General features: G+C 47.3%; 1 protein-coding gene across 3 annotated transcripts in view; it reads left to right on the top strand.

The window, feature by feature from the left end:
• The first annotated feature begins 4,599 nt into the window (after positions 1 to 4,599).
• The window catches only part of LOC115086673 (multidrug resistance-associated protein 7-like), a 139,251-nt gene continuing 124,453 nt past the window's right edge, over positions 4,600 to 19,397 (top strand). The window contains exon 1 of one of the 3 annotated variants that reach the window (XM_029592858.1): positions 4,600 to 4,667. The gene's annotated coding sequence lies outside the window, so the exon portion shown is untranslated. Of the gene's footprint in view, positions 4,767 to 19,397 lie in introns of all 3 variants that reach the window. The other 2 variants (XM_029592856.1, XM_029592857.1) reach the window with 2 other exon arrangements.

The raw sequence follows: 19,397 nt of genomic DNA, 5'->3' as shown, positions 1-19,397 counted from the left end.
CCAACAGGTGTCCCTGGAAATAGACCCCTTCATGGCATGGGCAGAAACAAACCTGCAAGGGATCTCAGCTGCCCACATCGCGGGAAAAGACAACGTCTCTGCGGACTGCTTCAGCAGAGAGAGTCTAGACCCAGGGGAATGGATGCTGTCATCCACAGCCTTCCAGTTGATAGTAAACTGCTGGGGAACCCCAGTCATGGATCTCCTGGCAACCCGGTCCAATGCCCAAGTTCCCGTTCTTCAGCCGCAGACGAGAACCGCAATCCCGGGGAATTGACGCCCTCATCCAGACCTGGCCACAGGAAGACCTGCTGTACGCCTTTCCCCCATGGCCACTACTGGGCGGGATCATCCGCAAGATAGAAACCACTGGGGACTAGAACTCCTAGTGGCCCTGGACTGGCCAAGAAGGCCATGGTACGCAGACATGCGAAGACTTCTTGCGGGGAACCCTCTGTGCCTACCTCCACACAGGGACCTTCTCCGGCAAGGACCGATCCTCCACGAAGACCCGACTCGATTCTCTCTTACAGTCTGGCCCTTGAGCGGACTCACCTGAAGAAAAGCGGATACTCTAAGGCAGTGATTGCCACCTTGCTTCGAGCACGCAGGTTCTCCACATCACTAGCTTACATACGAATATGGAGAGTATTCAAAGCCTGGTGTGAAGACCGCGAGATCCTCCTGCGGACAGTCAAAATCCCCATGATCCTGGAATTTCTGCAGGATGGCTTGAAGAAGGGATTGTCTCTCATCTCCCTCAAGGTTCAGGTGGCCATGCTCGCCTGCTTTAGAGCCAAAGTGGATGGCATCAGCCTATCAACCCATCCAGATGTTTCCTGTTTCCTGAGAGGGGTCAAACAAATCAGACCACCCCTAAAGTGGCCGGTACCCCTATGGAATCTCAATCTAGTACTAGGCTTCCTCGCGGGAACTTCCTTCAGACCAACACGTGGTCTGTCACTACGGCTCCTGACCTTGAAGACTGCATTCCTAGTGGCAATATGTTCAGCCCGTCGCATCTCTGAGCTTCAAGCACTATCCTGTCGGGAACCGTTCCTCAGGTTCACACCATCCCCTCCCAACCCAAGAAAGAGATCTAGGTGTATTAGTGGATAACACATTGAAATCGTTGGTACAGTGTGCTGCGGCAGTAAAAAAAGCAAGCAGAATGTTGGGAATTATTAGAAAGGGAATAGTGAATAAAACGGAAAATGTCATAATGCCTCTGTATCGCTGCATGGTGAGACCGCACCTTGAATACTGTGTACAATTCTGGTCGCCGCATCTCAAAAAAGATATAATTGCGATGGAGAAGGTACAGAGAAGGGCTACCAAAATGATAAGGGGAATGGAACAACTCCCCTATGAGGAAAGACTAAAGAGGTTAGGACTTTTCAGCTTGGAGAAGAGACGACTGAGGGGGGATATGACAGAGGTGTTTAAAATCATGAGAGGTCTAGAACGGGTAGATGTGAATCTGTTATTTACTCTTTCGGATAGTAGAAAGACTAGGGGGCACTCCATGAAGTTAGCATGGGGCACATTTAAAACTAATCGGAGAAAGTTCTTTTTCACTCAACGCACAATTAAACTCTGGAATTTGTTGCCAGAGAATGTGGTTCGTGCAGTTAGTATAGCTGTGTTTAAAAAAGGATTGGATAAGTTCTTGGAGGAGAAGTCCATTACCTGCTATTAAGTTCACTTAGAGAATAGCCACTGCCATTAGCAATGGTTACATGGAATAGACTTAGTTTTTGGGTACTTGCCAGGTTCTTATGGCCTGGATTGGCCACTGTTGGAAACAGGATGTTGGGCTTGATGGACCCTTGGTCTGACCCAGTATGGCATTTTCTTATGTTCTTATGTTCCTACCGAAAGTGGTTTCTCAATTTCATCTAAACCAAGCCATCTCGCTACCATCTCCAGTCGAACATAAGGGTGCTGATGTTACGGCTATGGCTGCTGTGCAACCGCCTCACCACCAGGGGTCCCTCTAGAGCTGGATCTCCTGACAGGCCCAGTCCATCTCCCTTCTCCTCTCTATGTTCTGGGCTGTCCTTTATAACCCTGCCTGACAGTTCCCTCAGTGCTTCGGCATCGAGCTCGCCTGGGCTCCCTGCTCTAGCCTTCCTTGCTTGCTGTGCATTTGGTCCCTGGACCTTCCCTTGCCTTGCGCGGCCTTCGGGCCTTATTCCTTGCCTTGCCTTGTGCGGCCTTCGGGCCTTATTCCTTGCCTTGCCTTGCCTTGTGCGGCCTTCGGGCCTTATTCCTTGCCTTGCCTTGCCTTGCGCGGCCTTCGGGCCTTATTCCTTGCCTTGTCTTGCCTTGCCTTGTGTGGCCTACAGGCCTTCTGTGTGTGTGTGGCCTACGGGCCTTCTGACCTGCCTTGCCCTGATTACGGTGTGTGGCCTACGGGCCTTCTGTGTGTGTGTGGCCTACGGGCCTTCTGACCTGCCTTGTCCTGCTTACGGTGTGTGGCCTATGGGCCTTCTGTGTGTGTGTGGCCTACGGGCCTTCTCTGCCTTGCCTTGCTTACGGTGTGTGGCCTACGGGCCTTCTGTGTGTGTGTGTGGCCTACGGGCCTTCTGTGTGTGTGTGGCCTACGGGCCTTCTCTGCCTTGCCTTGCTTACGGTGTGTGGCCTACGGGCCTTCTGTGTGTGTGTGGCCTACGGGCCTTCTCTGCCTTGCCCTGCTTACGGTGTGTGGTCTACGGGCCTTCTGTGTGTGTGTGGCCTACGGGCCTTCTGACCTGCCTTGCCCTGCTTACGGTGTGTGGCCTACGGGCCTTCTGTGTGTGTGTGGCCTACGGGCCTTCTCTGCCTTGCCTTGCTTACTGTGTGTGGCCTACGGGCCTTCTGTGTGTGTGTGGCCTACGGGCCTTCTGACCTGCCTTGCCCTGACCCAGCCTGAACCCAGACACTGCTACTTGCCGCCTGCCCTGACCCAGCCTGAACCCAGACACTGCTACTTGCCGCCTGCCCTGACCCAGCCTGAACCCAGACACTGCTACTTGCCGCCTGCCCTGACCCAGCCTGAACCCAGACACTGTTTCTAGCTTCCTGTCTCTTTCCACCTGGAGCCACCCTGCTGGGTGGTGTTCACGACTCCTGACCGGAGCCCAAGCGTAACAGTTGAAGACTCACGCCTTCTTTGCCATCTTAATGTCAGCAGACTCCTAGTCCGATACCTGGAAAGATCGGAATCTGTGCGAAAGACGGACCACCTAGTCGTCCTTCACAGTGGGAAGAAACAGGGGGAAGCAGCCTCGTGGGCAACCATAGCCCGCTGGATCAAAGAAGTAATCAAGGCAGCCTATGTAGAGGCAGAGAAGCCTCCACCTCTGTGAGTCAAGGCCCATTCAACAAGGGCCCAGGCAGTGTACTGGGCGGAAGCCAAGATGCTGTCACCTGCCGAGACCTGCAGGGCGGCGACATGGTCCTCCATCCACACCTTCTCCAGGTTTTACCGCCTGGATGTTCAGGCTCGGGAGGACACAGCATTTGCAAGGGCAGTACTAAGTGGACCACGGGCAGCCTCCCACCCGGTTCGGGAGTAGCTTTTGTACATCCCATTGGTCCTGAGTTCTTCTGGCTACATGCTAGGAAATGGAGAAGTTACTTACCTGATAATTTCGTTTTCCTTAGTGTAGACAGATGGACTCAGCACCCCGCCCACGGTTGCCCCAGAATCCGGGAACCTCGGGTGACAAACCCCAAGAACAAGACAAACATGGGTAAGCCTGGTATTACCCCTAGTTCAAGACACCCTAGTTGTCAGGTGTCAGCATTATTCGGTTGAGTGCACTGGCGGTCTCCACTTTGGAAATCAGTTGAACCAGTCCTAGTTAATCAAGTTAATCAAGTAATTAGAGCACACATATATTCACAATTGCTTTTCGAGGCGAATACTGAAGAGCTAAGCTTCCTGCACGGGTATATGTAATAGAGCTGATATTAGATTGAAATCTGACTCCATCTCCCATCTGCTATCAGGAGCACAATACCCATTGGTCCTGAGTCCATCTGTCTACACTAAGGAAAACAAAGTTATCAGGTCAGTAATTTCTCCATTTGTTATCAGGGCAGTAAAGCAGGATAGCTGTCAGCTAGTACAAGTACCCACATCTTTCAACAATACACATACTTTTACCTGTGACAGCAGAGAGGATCCCAGAGGCTGGGAGAGGCAGGCTAGTGAAGAAGACGTATAATTTTGTATAATAAAAAGCATGCACGTTCTTCCCTGGGGGATATTACACACAGAAAGCAGGCACAAGCTCTGCCTGTACGTTTCCCCAGGGACAATAATGAAAAGACTGTTCAGCCTTTTCTTTTGATTATTGGTGCAAACGCTGCAGGCAGAAGAAGCTGCTAAGTTTGCCCTAAGGCAGGCAGTTGTGACTATTGGCCCCGGAGCAACTCAGGGCGCCCTCACCATCAGCCCTCAGGCACCGTGCTGGGAGCAGGTGTGCGTGGCCACCGCTGTCCTCGGGGCACGGGGACTCTGCGAGCTGCACCCTGTCCACGTCAGGCACTTTATGGTCTGGGTGCAGCCGTTCTCCCACTTCCTGCTCTGCGTGTCAGGGCAACAGAGCTCGTTCCTGCACCAGACTAAGGAAGCTCTGGGGACGTGAAGCGGGACACAAGGGAGAAGAGCACTGGATGTAAGTCCAGGATGTTTCAGTTACTTAAACGTTAAAGGGATGGCCGTGACCGAACCTGCCAAAGTCTGGTTTTAAGAATAGCGACTGGTAAGGAGAAAGGTCAGTCTTTTATTTTAGTGTTTGACATCCCTTTCCCTTACACTTTAGCACTGAGGATCGCTGATCAGGGTGGGATGGACACAACCCCAGAGAGGAGGGCAGCAAAGAAGTCAGAGTGAAAAGCTCAGGTTACCAAGAACATGACCAGCAAACATTACAGCTGTGGATGGTGGAAGAGCTTCTGAGCTAGCGGTGGCCCCAGGCCACAGAAAGGACTCGTCCTGCTGAAAGCCCCCAGGGAAAAGAGCATTTGGGGCAAATCCTGTTTAAACCTGCCTCAGACACAAAGACACATTCAAACGTAGCACCTTTTCCATTTGAAAAGTTACAAAACAGATTTATGTCTGAAGGCCTAGAATATCAAACGAACATCTCACACGATGCAGATAGCAAATCCCAAGTCTCCTGCTGTGGGAGTCTTTCCCGCACAGGAGTGGAAAACTCACGCTAGGTGGGGGAGACTCCTCTCCTCTCTCCACCCCAAACTTCCTGTTCAAGGTGGAAGCGCACAGGCGCTCCTGGGAACTTTCCAGATTTAACTCAGAGATTCGGCTCTCTGGACAAGATGACTGAATCTCTGGGTGCAAAGGGAAGCTGGAAGGAGCAGGTGCAAGTGCTCTCTCTCCACGCAACCTGCAGCATATGCCACTGCATGCCAGGTCGTTGCATGCTCACGTGTTCATCCCACCCCAGCCTCCTGAGCCCTGATGTTGCCATCAGAGTCTGAACACCTTAGTATTAGGATTTGTGGGTTCGTGGGCCCTAGGCTGAGGTGAGAGATGGTACCGCCCATGGGGAGGAGCCTCACCGTCGGGAGGCGAGGTCTCAGCTGATAGGTGTGCAGGACAGCAGGTACTGGAGAGAGAGTAGAGGGAGAGGCACTGCCCGCAGAGCGGGTAGTGTAGCAAGAAAGTCACACAGACACGGAGGTGCCACAGGGTCTGGGGAGTGGGGTATACCCAGGAGAGAGGATTCCTCTATAGAGAAGATACGGTAGTGGTCCGCAGAGCGGGGTACATCAATGAGGGTTCCTCAGTAGAGATGATATGGTAGTGGTCCGCAGAGCAGGGTATACCGATGAGGGTTCCTCAGTAGAGATGATACGGTAGTGGTCCGCAGAGTGGGGTACACCGATGAGGTTTCCTCAGTAGAGATGATACGGTAGTGGTCCGCAGAGCGGGGTACATCAATGAGAGTTCCTCAGTAGAGATGATACGATAGTGGTCCGCAGAGTGGGGTACACCAATGAGGTTTCCTCAGTAGAGATGATACGGTAGTGGTCCGCAGAGCGGGGTACATCAATGAGGGTTCCTCAGTAGAGAATATACGGTAGTGGTCCGCAGAGCAGGGTATACCGATGAGGGTTCCTCAGTAGAGATGATACGGTAATGGTCCGCAGAGCGGGGTACATCAATGAGGGTTCCTCAGTAGAGAATATACGGTAGTGGTCCGCAGAGCGGGGTACACCGGTGAGGGTTCCTCAGTAGAGATGATACGGTAGTGGTCCACAGAGTGGGGTACATCAATGAGGGTTCCTCAGTAGAGACAATACAATAGTGGTCCGCAGAGCGGGGTACATCAATGAGGGTTCCTCAGTAGAGATGATACAGTAGTGGTCCGCAGAGCGGGGTACATCAATGAGGGTTCCTCAGTAGAGATGATACGGTAGTGGTCCGCAGAGTGGGGTACACCGATGAGGTTTCCTCAGTAGAGATGATACGGTAGTGGTCCGCAGAGAGGGGTACACCGGTGAGGGTTCCTCAGTAGAGATGATACGGTAGTGGTCCGCAGAGCGGGGTACATCAATGAGAGTTCCTCAGTAGAGATGATACGATAGTGGTCCGCAGAGTGGGGTACACCGATGAGGTTTCCTCAGTAGAGATGATACGTTAGTGGTCCGCAGAGCAGGGAATACCGGTGAGGGTTCCTCAGTAGAGATGATAAGGTAATGGTCCGCAGAGCGGGGTACATCAATGAGGGTTCCTCAGTAGAGATGAAACGGTAGTGGTCCGCAGAGCAGGGTATACCGATGAGGGTTCCTCAGTAGAGAATATACGGTAGTGGTCCGCAGAGCGGGGTACACCGGTGAGGGTTCCTCAGTAGAGATGATACGGTAGTGGTCCACAGAGTGGGGTACATCAATGAGGGTTCCTCAGTAGAGACAATACAATAGTGGTCCGCAGAGCGGGGTACATCAATGAGGGTTCCTCAGTAGAGATGATACGATAGTGGTCCGCAGAGCGGGGTACACCGATGAGGTTTCCTCAGTAGAGATGATACGGTAGTGGTCCGCAGAGCAGGGTATACCGGTGAGGGTTCCTCAGTAGAGATGATACAGCAGTGGTCCACAGAGCGGGGTACACCAATGAGGGTTCCTCAGTAGAGAGAATAAGGTAATGGTCCGCAAGTGAAGTACTCACAGTGGAAGTAGTAACAGTTCCAGAGGGAGCCCTGGGGAACGGGGCAGGCAGCAGTCCTAGGCAAAAGGCCCTCCAAGGAGCTGATAGGCAGAGACGAGGAAAGGGCCCCCGAGGAGCGGGTAACCGGGACGTCTCACGCCAAGGAAGCAGGAGCTGGGACAGAAGGTCCGTAGTGAGCGAAGCGGATTCAGCAGTGAGGGAACTCGTTGCCAAGTCGTAGGCAGGCAGGGCCAGTCGGCTTAAGAGTCCATGGTGAATGACGTCATCCGAGGGGGACGTCCATAAGAGTGACCCGGTAGCGGGCGCGTGCGCCTAAGGAGCTCCAAGGGTAAGATGGCGGTCGGCAATGTCCACGCCTTCCAGGGAGGCCCGGGAACAGGGGTGGGCAGGCTGGCGGAGGCCGCCAGTCTTCCTAGTGGAGTCAGTGCAGTAAAACAAGAGATGAGCAACAGCGGTCACAGCCGTCTGCGTCAGACAGGCGTAACACTTAAGATTCCCTGATGTATAAGTTTGGCCTTTCTGATAGGAAGGCCTCTGGGAGAGATGTATCACTATAGTCTGAACTGGGCCCAGCTGGGCCCAGAGAGCCTCAATCTTTGGATAATCTCCTCCCAGAACAATGGGGTAAGAACATAAGAAAATGCCATACTGGGTCAGACCAAGGGTCCATCAAGCCCAGCATCCTGTTTCCAACAGTGGCCAATCCAGGCCATAAGAACCTGGCAAGTACCCAAACACTAAGTCTATTCCATGTAACCATTGCTAATGGCAGTGGCTATTCTCTAAGTGAACTTAATAGCAGGTAATGGACTTCTCCTCCAAGAACTTATCCAAACCTTTTTTAAACACAGCTACACTAACTGCACCAACCACATCCTCTGGCAACAAATTCCAGAGTTTAATTGTGCGTTGAGTAAAAAAGAACTTTTTCCGATTAGTTTTAAATGTGCCCCATGCTAACTTCATGGAGTGCCCCCTAGTCTTTCTACTATCCAAAAGAGTAAATAACCGATTCACATCTACCCGTTCTAGACCTCTCATGATTTTAAACACCTCTATCATATCCCCCCTCAGTCGTCTCTTCTCCAAGCTGAAAAGTCCTAACCTCTTTAGTCTTTCCTCATAGGGGAGTTGTTCCATTCCCCTTATCATTTTGGTAGCCCTTCTCTGTACCTTCTCCATCGCAATTATATCTTTTTTGAGATGCAGCGACCAGAATTGTACACAGTATTCAAGGTGCGGTCTCACCATGGAGCGATACAGAGGCATTATGACATTTTCCGTTTTATTCACCATTCCCTTTCTAATAATTGCCAACATTCTGTTTGCTTTTTTGATTGCCACAGCACACTGAACCGATGATTTCAATGTGTTATCCACTATGACACCTAGATCTCTTTCTTGGGTTGTAGCACCTAATATGGAACCCAACATTGTGTAATTATAGCATGGGTTATTTTTCCCTATATGCATCACCTTGCACTTATCCACATTAAATTTCATCTGCCATTTGGATGCCCAAATTTCCAGTCTCACAAAGTCTTCCTGCAATTTATCACAATCTGCTTGTGATTTAACTACTCTGAACAATTTTGTGTCATCTACAAATTTGATTATCTCACTCGTCATATTTCTTTCCAGATCATTTATAAATATATTGAAAAGTAAGGGTCCCAATACAGATCCCTGAGGCACTCCACTGTCCACTCCCTTCCACTGAGAAAATTGCCCATTCAATCCTACTCTGTTTCCTGTCTTTTAGCCAGTTTGCAATCCACAAAAGGACATCGCCACCTATCCCATGACTTTTTACTTTTCCTAGAAGCCTCTCATGAGGAACTTTGTCAAACCCCTTCTGAAAATCCAAGTATACTATATCTACCGGTTCACCTTTATCCACATGTTTATTAACTCCTTCAAAAAAGTGAAGCAGATTTGTGAGGCAAGACTTGCCCTGGGTAAAGCCATGCTGACTTTGTTCCATTAAACTAGTACTCTTGCTTCTGTGTTAGCCTGTGTAGCTGGGGTCATCGGTAGGACCTGGGTGGTCAAGTATTGTTGCTGGTCACATCCTTCTCATGGCTGATCTGTACTCTCTGTACTAGCTCTCTCCGGATGGGAGATTTTATGGTTTAATACACACACATACCTTTTCCATCCCTTTTTGTTTATACAAAAAATATATCATTTTTGTTTTAGAATATGTTGGGATAGGTTGTGGATATTATAATTTCTGTGCACAGTTTAGAGATTTTTTTTTATAACAAGGGGTACATTAAATTGAAAGAATGAATGAATAAATAGATAATCAGTTTGGCAAACGTTAAGGGTCACATCCATACAGATTCTGCAAAATTCTGCAAACTTTATATTGGTCAAAATAACACAATTTACATGGCAGTCTTTAAGTAATCACGAACCAAGGAGAGAGGAGATTCAACTCACTCACCAAATCTAAAAAACAAATCTCAATAAACTTGTTATCCAACAACTAATTACCCGGCAAATGACAATATCATAAAGCTTGTTGCTCTAGTGTTGTAATCTGCAGCCTCTCACCACACAATGGGTCGCAGGCTGTTGTCAGCTTACAGAGCTTGATTTGATGTAATCATTTACTGTCATTTGTCCACCCACCAAATACCTTTATTCAATAACCCATCCTATAAACCTATTACTATTTTTTCAAAATGTAAACTTTGACTGAACGAAAACGTTCTTTGAAGGTCAAGTTCATCACAAAATTGAATACTTAGCCATAAATTTTTCATCGAGCAGCTACAATGCTTTGCTGTTCAGTTTCAACTTCCCAACATGTTTCGACTGAAATATCAGTCTTCTTCAGGGGAATTGTGATATCTCGAATCAGGCCAACATATTCATTATCTCCTAAAAATTAAAAAACCATAAATTAAAAACACTCAAAGCAGACCACACAGCCAGAAATCTAAGCTAAACCAGTATCTAGCGTAAACCATCATTCATTGTTGCAACGTATGGAAATATGCTCCACTTACCCGGACCAAATTTACCGGTCTCTCTAAAGATTAAAAAATGGCGCCTCAGCGTCCTAGTTGGTCTCTGCAGTCGTACTCACTCTGAATTTAAACACATCCCGTACATTCTAGCAACCGGAAATCCGGATCCTCTATGCCCAATAAACTACATTACCCACAGTTCTATGCTCTTAGACCGCCATAGTTTCTTTAAAAGACTGACCAGTCAATGTCTTTGTTTAATCCTTCTGGATCAACCGTATTGAAATAGTAGATCCATTTTTGCTCTCTTTGAAGAAGATAACCATCAAAGTCTCCTCCACGACTCTTAGGCAACGGTTTTTCTATTACAGCAAATGTTAGATCATCAAACGTGTGAAAATGTGAAAGGCAGTGCTGTACTACCGGCGCTTCTACCTTACCGCGTGTAATGGCACTCCTATGTTCGATCATGCGGGTCTTTAATGGACGTATGGTTTTGCCAATATATAAACGGGGACACGGGCACCATAACCCGTAAATCACACCTTTAGACTCGCAATTGGTGAGAGAACGAAAATGAAATTTACCATTTGCAAAAAACGGTAAAACACTGCCTGCAAAAGATTGAGTGCACACAGTGCAATTCCCACAAGGGAAATGTCCTTTAATACCAAGATCTCTGTTCTCTCCATCAATTTTTTCATCTGCGAAATCAGAATGGACAATCATGTCTCTCAGGTTTCTTCCTCGCTTAAAGGCAAACCTGGGAAGTTCATTGAACCCTTCATGTAGGTGTAAAATTTGCCAAAATTTTTTTATGATGTTCTGAACTTTATAAACTTGTAAAGAAAAAGGCAATACACACACCAGCCTGTTATTATCTTGTTGAACATTCTTAGGCAAAAACAATAAATCTCTGTTGATCCAGCTTGCTCGCTTATACGCCTTCCTAACAATCTGGGGAGGATAACCTCTTTGTTGGAAGTTCTGGCTCATCACTTGGGCTTTCGATTTGTACTCTCTAATGTCTGAACACAATCTTCTTAATCGCAAAAATTGACCGTAAGGTAGATTGTTGCGTAGATGATGAGGATGACAGCTGTCATACCGTAACAACGTGTTTCTGTCGGTCGGTTTGCGATATATAGAAAATTCAAACCCCATAGGTTGTAACATAATTGAAATATCCAAGTAAGCTACTTGGTTCTTGTCAAAATTGTATGTAAACTTCAAATTATTATCACAACCTCCCAACCATTCCATAAATACTATAAATTCACTAAGCTCACCCTCCCATACCACCAGAATATCATCAATGTATCATCTCCATAATTTTATATGGTTGTTAAAGGGATTGTCTTTCACAAATTTTTCTTCAAAATTCCCCATATACAGGTTAGCCACATCAGGCGCCATTGTGGCACCCATAGCCACCCCTTTCTTTTGGAGAAAAAATTCATTGTTAAACATGAAAAAGTTTTGTTCCAGGGCTATACGTGCCAAATTCACTAGAAATGCAGATGGAATACGAGATGTCACTTCACTCAATTTAGCTGCAATAATTTCAATGGCCTCTTGCTGCGGAATATTCGTATAAAGCGAAACCACATCAATAGTAGCTAACGCCAAACGGTTATTGGGGAATAATTGTACAGTCAAAAAATCTAACTGACACATCAAATCAGACGAATCCCTAACATATGATGTGAGTCTACTCACCATCGGTGCCAAAAATTTGTCGACGAAAATAGATAGTGGTTCCAACAGTGAACCCCTGGTAGACACAATCGGTCTACCTGGGGGATTCACTAATGTCTTGTGAACTTTCGGCAGTATGTATAATACCGGTATCTTTGGAAAATCGACTGTCAAAAATCTCTTCTCACGAGACGTAATCCAAAACCTAGAAAAGGCCATTTCAACCAAACAATCAATGTCTTTTTTCATTTCTATGGTGGGATCTTCTGATAGTCTGGAATAATAAACTGGATCATTCACCTGACGCATATTTCTCTGCGTCAGGTGAATGATCCAGTTTATTATTCCAGACTATCAGAAGATCCCACCATAGAAATGAAAAAAGACATTGATTGTTTGGTTGAAATGGCCTTTTCTAGGTTTTGGATTACGTCTCGTGAGAAGAGATTTTTGACAGTCGATTTTCCAAAGATACCGGTATTATACATACTGCCGAAAGTTCACAAGACATTAGTGAATCCCCCAGGTAGACCGATTGTGTCTACCAGGGGTTCACTGTTGGAACCACTATCTATTTTCGTCGACAAATTTTTGGCACCAATTGCGAGTCTAAAGGTGTGATTTACGGGTTATGGTGCCCGTGTCCCCGTTTATATATTGGCAAAACCATACGTCCATTAAAGACCCGCATGATCGAACATAGGAGTGCCATTACACGCGGTAAGGTAGAAGCGCCGGTAGTACAGCACTGCCTTTCACATTTTCACACGTTTGATGATCTAACATTTGCTGTAATAGAAAAACCGTTGCCTAAGAGTCGTGGAGGAGACTTTGATGGTTATCTTCTTCAAAGAGAGCAAAAATGGATCTACTATTTCAATACGGTTGATCCAGAAGGATTAAACAAAGACATTGACTGGTCAGTCTTTTAAAGAAACTATGGCGGTCTAAGAGCATAGAACTGTGGGTAATGTAGTTTATTGGGCATAGAGGATCCGGATTTCCGGTTGCTAGAATGTACGGGATGTGTTTAAATTCAGAGTGAGTACGACTGCAGAGACCAACTAGGACGCTGAGGCGTCATTTTTGAATCTTTAGAGAGACCGGTAAATTTGGTCCGGGTAAGTGGAGCATATTTCCATACGTTGCAACAATGAATGATGGTTTACGCTAGATACTGGTTTAGCTTAGATTTCTGGCTGTGTGGTCTGCTTTGAGTGTTTTTAATTTATGGTTTTTTAATTTTTAGGAGATAATGAATATGTTGGCCTGATTCGAGATATCACAATTCCCCTGAAGAAGACTGATATTTCAGTCGAAACATGTTGGGAAGTTGAAACTGAACAGCAAAGCATTGTAGCTGCTCGATGAAAAATTTATGGCTAAGTATTCAATTTTGTGATGAACTTGACCTTCAAAGAACGTTTTCGTTCAGTCAAAGTTTACATTTTGAAAAAATAGTAATAGGTTTATAGGATGGGTTATTGAATAAAGGTATTTGGTGGGTGGACAAATGACAGTAAATGATTACATCAAATCAAGCTCTGTAAGCTGACAACAGCCTGCGACCCATTGTGTGGTGAGAGGCTGCAGATTACAACACTAGAGCAACAAGCTTTATGATATTGTCATTTGCCGGGTAATTAGTTGTTGGATAACAAGTTTATTGAGATTTGTTTTTTAGATTTGGTGAGTGAGTTGAATCTCCTCTCTCCATGGTTCGTGATTAATTCAGGAGAGGTAGTTGCTTCACAGTAGTTGAGTCTTTAAGTAATTACATTTTAAATTATTACAGAAAAAAAGTTGTTACTTAACGTTGCAGAATTTTAAATATTTTGAGCAGAATTTCCCTAGAAATTCACTGTAAGAGTGTCCGTTCCACGCGCTCTCCCTACTCCCCTGGCCATTTTGCACTCTCAGGTCCCAACTCCTCCACCTGCCAATATCTCTCCCCTCCACCTCTAGGCTCAACCCCTTCCACTCTATCTCCAGTCCCAGAGTTTGACCCCTCTCTCTGTTCTGCCCCTCACACAGGCTCCCTCTGTCCCTCCCTCTCTCACACACATGGCTCCCTCTCTCTAGTGCACATACACACACCCTTATACAGGCTCCCTCACACACACACACACACACACACACACATCCCCTCATACAGGGTCCTCTTTCTTGCATACACACCCACACAAGCTCCCTTTCTTTCTCACACACATACATCCTCACACAGGCTACCTATGTCTCTCTCTCACGCATCCCTTCACACAGGCTCTCTCTCACACATACACAATCCCTTCACACAGGCTAGCCACCCTCACATACACACGATCCCTTTTTCATACACACGAGCTCCCAATCTCTCACACACATACACACTCCTTCACAATCTCCTCATATAGGCTCCCTCTCTCTGAAACCCACACTCAAGCATCCCACCACCCTCTCTTACCTCCCATGCTCTATCTCACACCCTCCTGCTCTCTGTCACCCTCCCCTCCCCCCACACCCCTCCCCTCATATAGACTCCCTCTCTGAAACCCACAAGCATCCCCCCCACTCCCCCTCTTACCAACCATGCTCTCTGTCACCCTCCCCTCTCTCACACACACATTCTCTCTCACGGGCATGCTGCGGGACACGCTCCGTTCATGGCGAATGTTGTGGTTATGAGGTGTTGGAGTGGATTTTTGGGCACTGCGGTGATGGCCACTCCCATGGGGAGGAGCCCCGTGAGGAACCGCAGTACTAGGCTAGAGTCTATACACGCAGACACAGAGAAGTTGTTTTTATTGTACAGCTCGATAGTACTGCCCGGGGAGCGGGCAGCAGTGAAGGTAACTCAGTGAAGTAGTCCAGGGGTCCTCAGCAGAGGAGACCAGTCTCACACTTGTGTAGGTGATAGGCAGCACAGCGTAGCTGGGACAGGTCCCGGATATAGACACAGAGCGCTGAAGCTGAAGGTGAGATAGACTGAAGGTTTGTACTCACTGAAGCAGAAGCTGGATTGTTGAAGGTCCTGGCAGGCAGAAATAGTTCAGATGCAGGCACCAGAGTAGGGAGAGCAGGCCCTCAAGGAGCGAGTACCCGATATCCCAAGATAGGTACCTGAAATAGAGCAGAAGGGCCCCTGAAGAGCAGGTACCCAGGTTAGAGATGAATTACCCCGGAGGGCAGAGAGAGCTTCCTGCGGTAACTGGGAAGCGGCAGAGCAGCTTAGACCAGAGCCAATCCAATCCTTCCTAACTCTCGGGCTGATACAGTAAAGTCTGCAGGAGAGCAGGCGAATGCCCACTCTCCCGGCGCGCACAAAGGCCACTCTCCTGTGCGCGTGATTCACTATTCAAATTAGGCCCGGCGGTAAAAACAGGCAAAAAGAGGCGCTAGGGACACTAGCGCGTCCCTAACGCCTCCTTTTGGACCGGAACGGCGGCTGTCAGTGGGTTTGACAGCCGATGCTCAATTTTACCGGCGTCGGTTCTCGAGCCCGCTGACAGCCACGGGCTCGGAAACCGGACGCCGGCAAAATTGAGCGTCCGGTTTTCGACCCGACTTCAAATTTTATTTTTTTTTACTTTTGGAAACTTTCAGGACCTCCGACTTAATATCGCCATGATATTAAGTCGGAGGGTGCACAGAAAAGCAGTTTTTACTGCTTTTCTGTGCACTTTTCCAGTGCCCGAAGAAATTAGCGCCTACCTTTAGGTAGGCGCTAATTTCTGAAAGCAAAATGCGCGGCTTGGCTGAACATTTTGTTTTCTGAATCGCGCGGGAATACCTAATAGCGCCCGCAACATGCATTCGCATGTTGCGGGCGCTATTAGGTTCGGGGGTTTGGACGCGCGTTTTCGGCCCCTTACTGAATAAGGGGTAACGCTAGCGGCCCATCTGTTAGCAAACGGAGGGCAGGCTAAATACCAGGATGTGCTGACGTCACTCGGAGGGGACGCCCCCGAGGTTCCCGCCATGACGTGGATAAAGACGTGGGTGGCGGGCACCCTAGGAGGCCCTCAAGAAAATCATGGCGAACACCGTCGCCGTTGTCGATCCGGGGACACCGGAGAGAGCGGCATGAAGACGCGGCAGCAGCCATCTTCCCAAGGCTTGAGGAGAGAGAAGGAAGAAAGGTGAGGCACAGAGGTCGAAGCCGTCTGAGACCGACGGTCGCAACAGCGAAGATAAAGGCCCGGGCGCTCCGTTCGCGGCATGCCAGGGTGTCCTCTGCTATTTTCTGCCGTGCTGCGATGCCCCCGCTCTTGCGATGGCCACTGTCCTATGCAAATATGCTACACTATTGCCACCAAATTTTTGAAAGTTCGAAGAAGAATTTTTTAACTCTTGTTGCAGAATCTGCCCTTGAGCTGTTGCAGCAGACTGTGAACTGTGCTGGTAAACATCCTCAGCCCGATGCAATATCAGGCACTAAGATCAGCACGCCACTGAATGCGCGGTTTGGACACGCTAGACTTACGCCCAATGCAATACCAGGATTAGCTCGTCCAAAAAGCGCATCCAAATCAGTGCAAAGCTAATAGTGCTCATCACATGTAAATGCATGTTAATGAGGCTATTAGCTAGTATACCCGATGCAAAAGGTTACCGCGCTGGACGCATACATTTTTCGCTCAAAAATTAACACCAGCCCCGGAGCTGGCGTTAAGTTTTGAGGTGCCCCAAGCCATGCACAGAAAAGCAGAAACTATTGTTTTTCTGTGGTTCCTCCAACTTAATATTGTCCCAATACTAAGTAGGAGGAACCACAGAAGCAGCAAAAAAACCCCTTTAAAGCAGTCAGGTTAGGAAACGAGACACTCAATTTACAAGTGTCCATTTTCCTAACCCATCGCTGTGCGCAGGTTAGGGAAACGGACACTTGTAAAAACGAGTGTTCGACTTCCTAACCTGCGCACTGCCCAGTTTCCTGGACGCTTGATACCATGGACGCTTCAGGGATGCACAATTTATCCCTAGCGTGTCCTTTTTAGGGTAAACGCCCAGGTGATTGTGTGCATGTTAAAAAAAAGTGCATCCAGTTTGGACCTACGTTTTTAGGGCGTTGGTACTGCAGCATCAGCCTGGCTGGCTGTAGATAAAGAGAAAGAAAGAGAGAATATACATGATGGGGAAAAAAGGGAATAAGGAATATCATCAGGAAGGGAGGAAAGGGGCAGCCAGAAGGAACAATCGGGAAGAAAGGCCCAAAAGACAATGGGTATGAGGAAGAAGAGACTGAGTAAGAGAAAAATGAATCTAAAGAACTGGATATAGAAAAGAAAGCAACATAAAAAGGGGGGAGGAGAAAGGATGAAGAAGAGAAGGAGGAAAGGTTCCCTCTGCTTCTTCCTGTTCCATTCTGGTCCTTAGCAGTCTTGCATGCATTTAACATGTGTTCATGGGTTAGTGGGATCGTGCAATACAAATGTTCACATGAATGCAGTAAATGTTTAAATGAGCTGCTAAAAGTGTAGGAGTGTCCTGGTAGTTAGAGCAGGGGACTACAAACCAGGGTTCCTATCCCACTGCTGCTCCTTGTGACCTTGGCTAAGTCATTTCACCCTCTATTTCTGTAACCGTCTCTTTTTAGTCAGTAAGGAGGTCCAGACAACTGATCCGTAAAGATAGACTTTTATTGCCAGCAAGATGCAGCTAAGACAAAGGCTCAGTACAACTGCATGCCACGCCCCCTTCGGAGCAAACTTTTATGCACTTTACAACTCTTATCTTTCACACATGCGTTCTGGTTTTTGCTGAACAAACATTTCACAAATTGCTGAACAAGCATTAGCTAGCGTGGTCCTCTAGTAGGTGTAGCTTATGATCAGACTATTGTTTCGTCATTTAATTGACGTGTTAGACATTTTACATCGGCATTCATATTAATACAATACAAAGTATTATTCCAAAATGGAGTTACGTTACGTTACGCTAAAAGTTAGTGCGCCACTGCGTCACTACGCATTACGTATCATTTGCGTTGCAAATATTAGTACGTTCAAGATGGCTGTGCGTTTCACTGCTGGCATGATTAGTCGGAGGATGTTCAGTTGTTCGTTCGTACTTCAGGGGGGTCACGAAATTGAACCCCTTCATTCCCCCCTTTGATACTTCAACTTTGAAGAGAAGGCAGAAGTATCACTTTATATCTGGAAAGTAACTGAAACGACAAATAAGAATTAGTACCAGTGACATTGAATGTGAGCCCTAATATGTTGTTAGGTCGTTGGTTGCTTCACGGGTTTGAGACGGGTGGACCCTATTGGTGTCACCCCCCTTTGTAGCCCGATTTACCCCAACAACACGGTGGCTCCATTATGGTAATGCTTAGAGGGTAGAGTTTATTAGAATTATAAGTTAGTAGTTAGGTACTCTTTATCAGAATCAGTATCCGAATCATTGTTAGTGTCGTAGTCAGAAGAATCAGATGAAGGGAATGTGGAGACAGACACATACTTATTAATCATCATGACGTGAGCAGCTGCTCGCCGATCAGCAATATTTTCAATTATGGATCGGAGATGTCTAAAAATAAGAGGGAGACAAATAGGAAATAGAATGCATGTCAAAACAAGAAGTATCAGAGGAAAGAGGAGTTCTTTAAGGCCTGGAATGGAAGTGAGCCAGTTGGGTAAGGAACCTGTCCAGTCAAGGATTCCAGTCCACGTCTGCACTGGTACATGTGCCAGGCGAATCATTCGATCAGTAATCTCCTCAATGACTTTACTCTTGTCATCTACCTGTAAACAACAGTTAGAAAGATTAAATTTGTCACATACACCACCTTCCTGGGCTAGGAGGTAGTCCAAAGCCAATCGATTTTGGTAGACAGCTGTTATAATTTTAGTGTTTTGCTTGGCTAAGATGTTGAGAGCCAAGGCAGAATAATTTGTCAGGAGTTCCAGTACTGCTTGGAGTCTTATAATTCGATTGAGCATATAGATAGGTGTTCTATATCCATAAGAACCATCCTCAGCCCAGGTGGCCGGACCATAGTATTGTACAATTCGTTCAGGAGGCCACTCTTGATCTTTCCAATCTCCTATGGATACTTTAGTAGTGCTTCGGCGTTTGTTGGGTCTCATGGGACTGTATACTGGAACTCCTAAGGTTTCCCCAGCAGTGATGGGAAGTAGGAAGAAACTTGGCCGAATTGTAGCCAAGAAGCAAGTTCCATACCAGCTTGTTGGTAATTGTTCATAGGCTCTTCGTCCACATACATAATAATAACCATCTGGAGCATTGAAAATGGTAGTAGCAACGCCCGCAGCTGTCCATGTCTTGTTCAAAGTCGATTCAGTCCAGATGGGAGTAGGCATGGTAGAATTTTCAGTCTGCCACCATGTCTGGGTGGTAAGGTTGGCAGTAAGAACTCCTGTGCATGGAGAATTTCCAACAGGCACGGTATAGATGCGTGAATGTTGTCGAGAGATACATAGTCTGCCAATAACATCAGTCTGTAGCGCCCACTCATATGGATGAGATTTACGGTTGTAGGTTACAGTGGTATTCAAGGTGTTAAGATCAGATTGGAATGTTTCCTTGGCTTC

This window comes from Rhinatrema bivittatum, chromosome 3, assembly GCF_901001135.1.
Source record: "Rhinatrema bivittatum chromosome 3, aRhiBiv1.1, whole genome shotgun sequence".
NCBI classification, from domain to species: domain Eukaryota; kingdom Metazoa; phylum Chordata; class Amphibia; order Gymnophiona; family Rhinatrematidae; genus Rhinatrema; species Rhinatrema bivittatum.
Note: the sequence above shows the minus strand (reverse complement) of the source record. Positions and strands in the feature narration are given on the sequence as shown.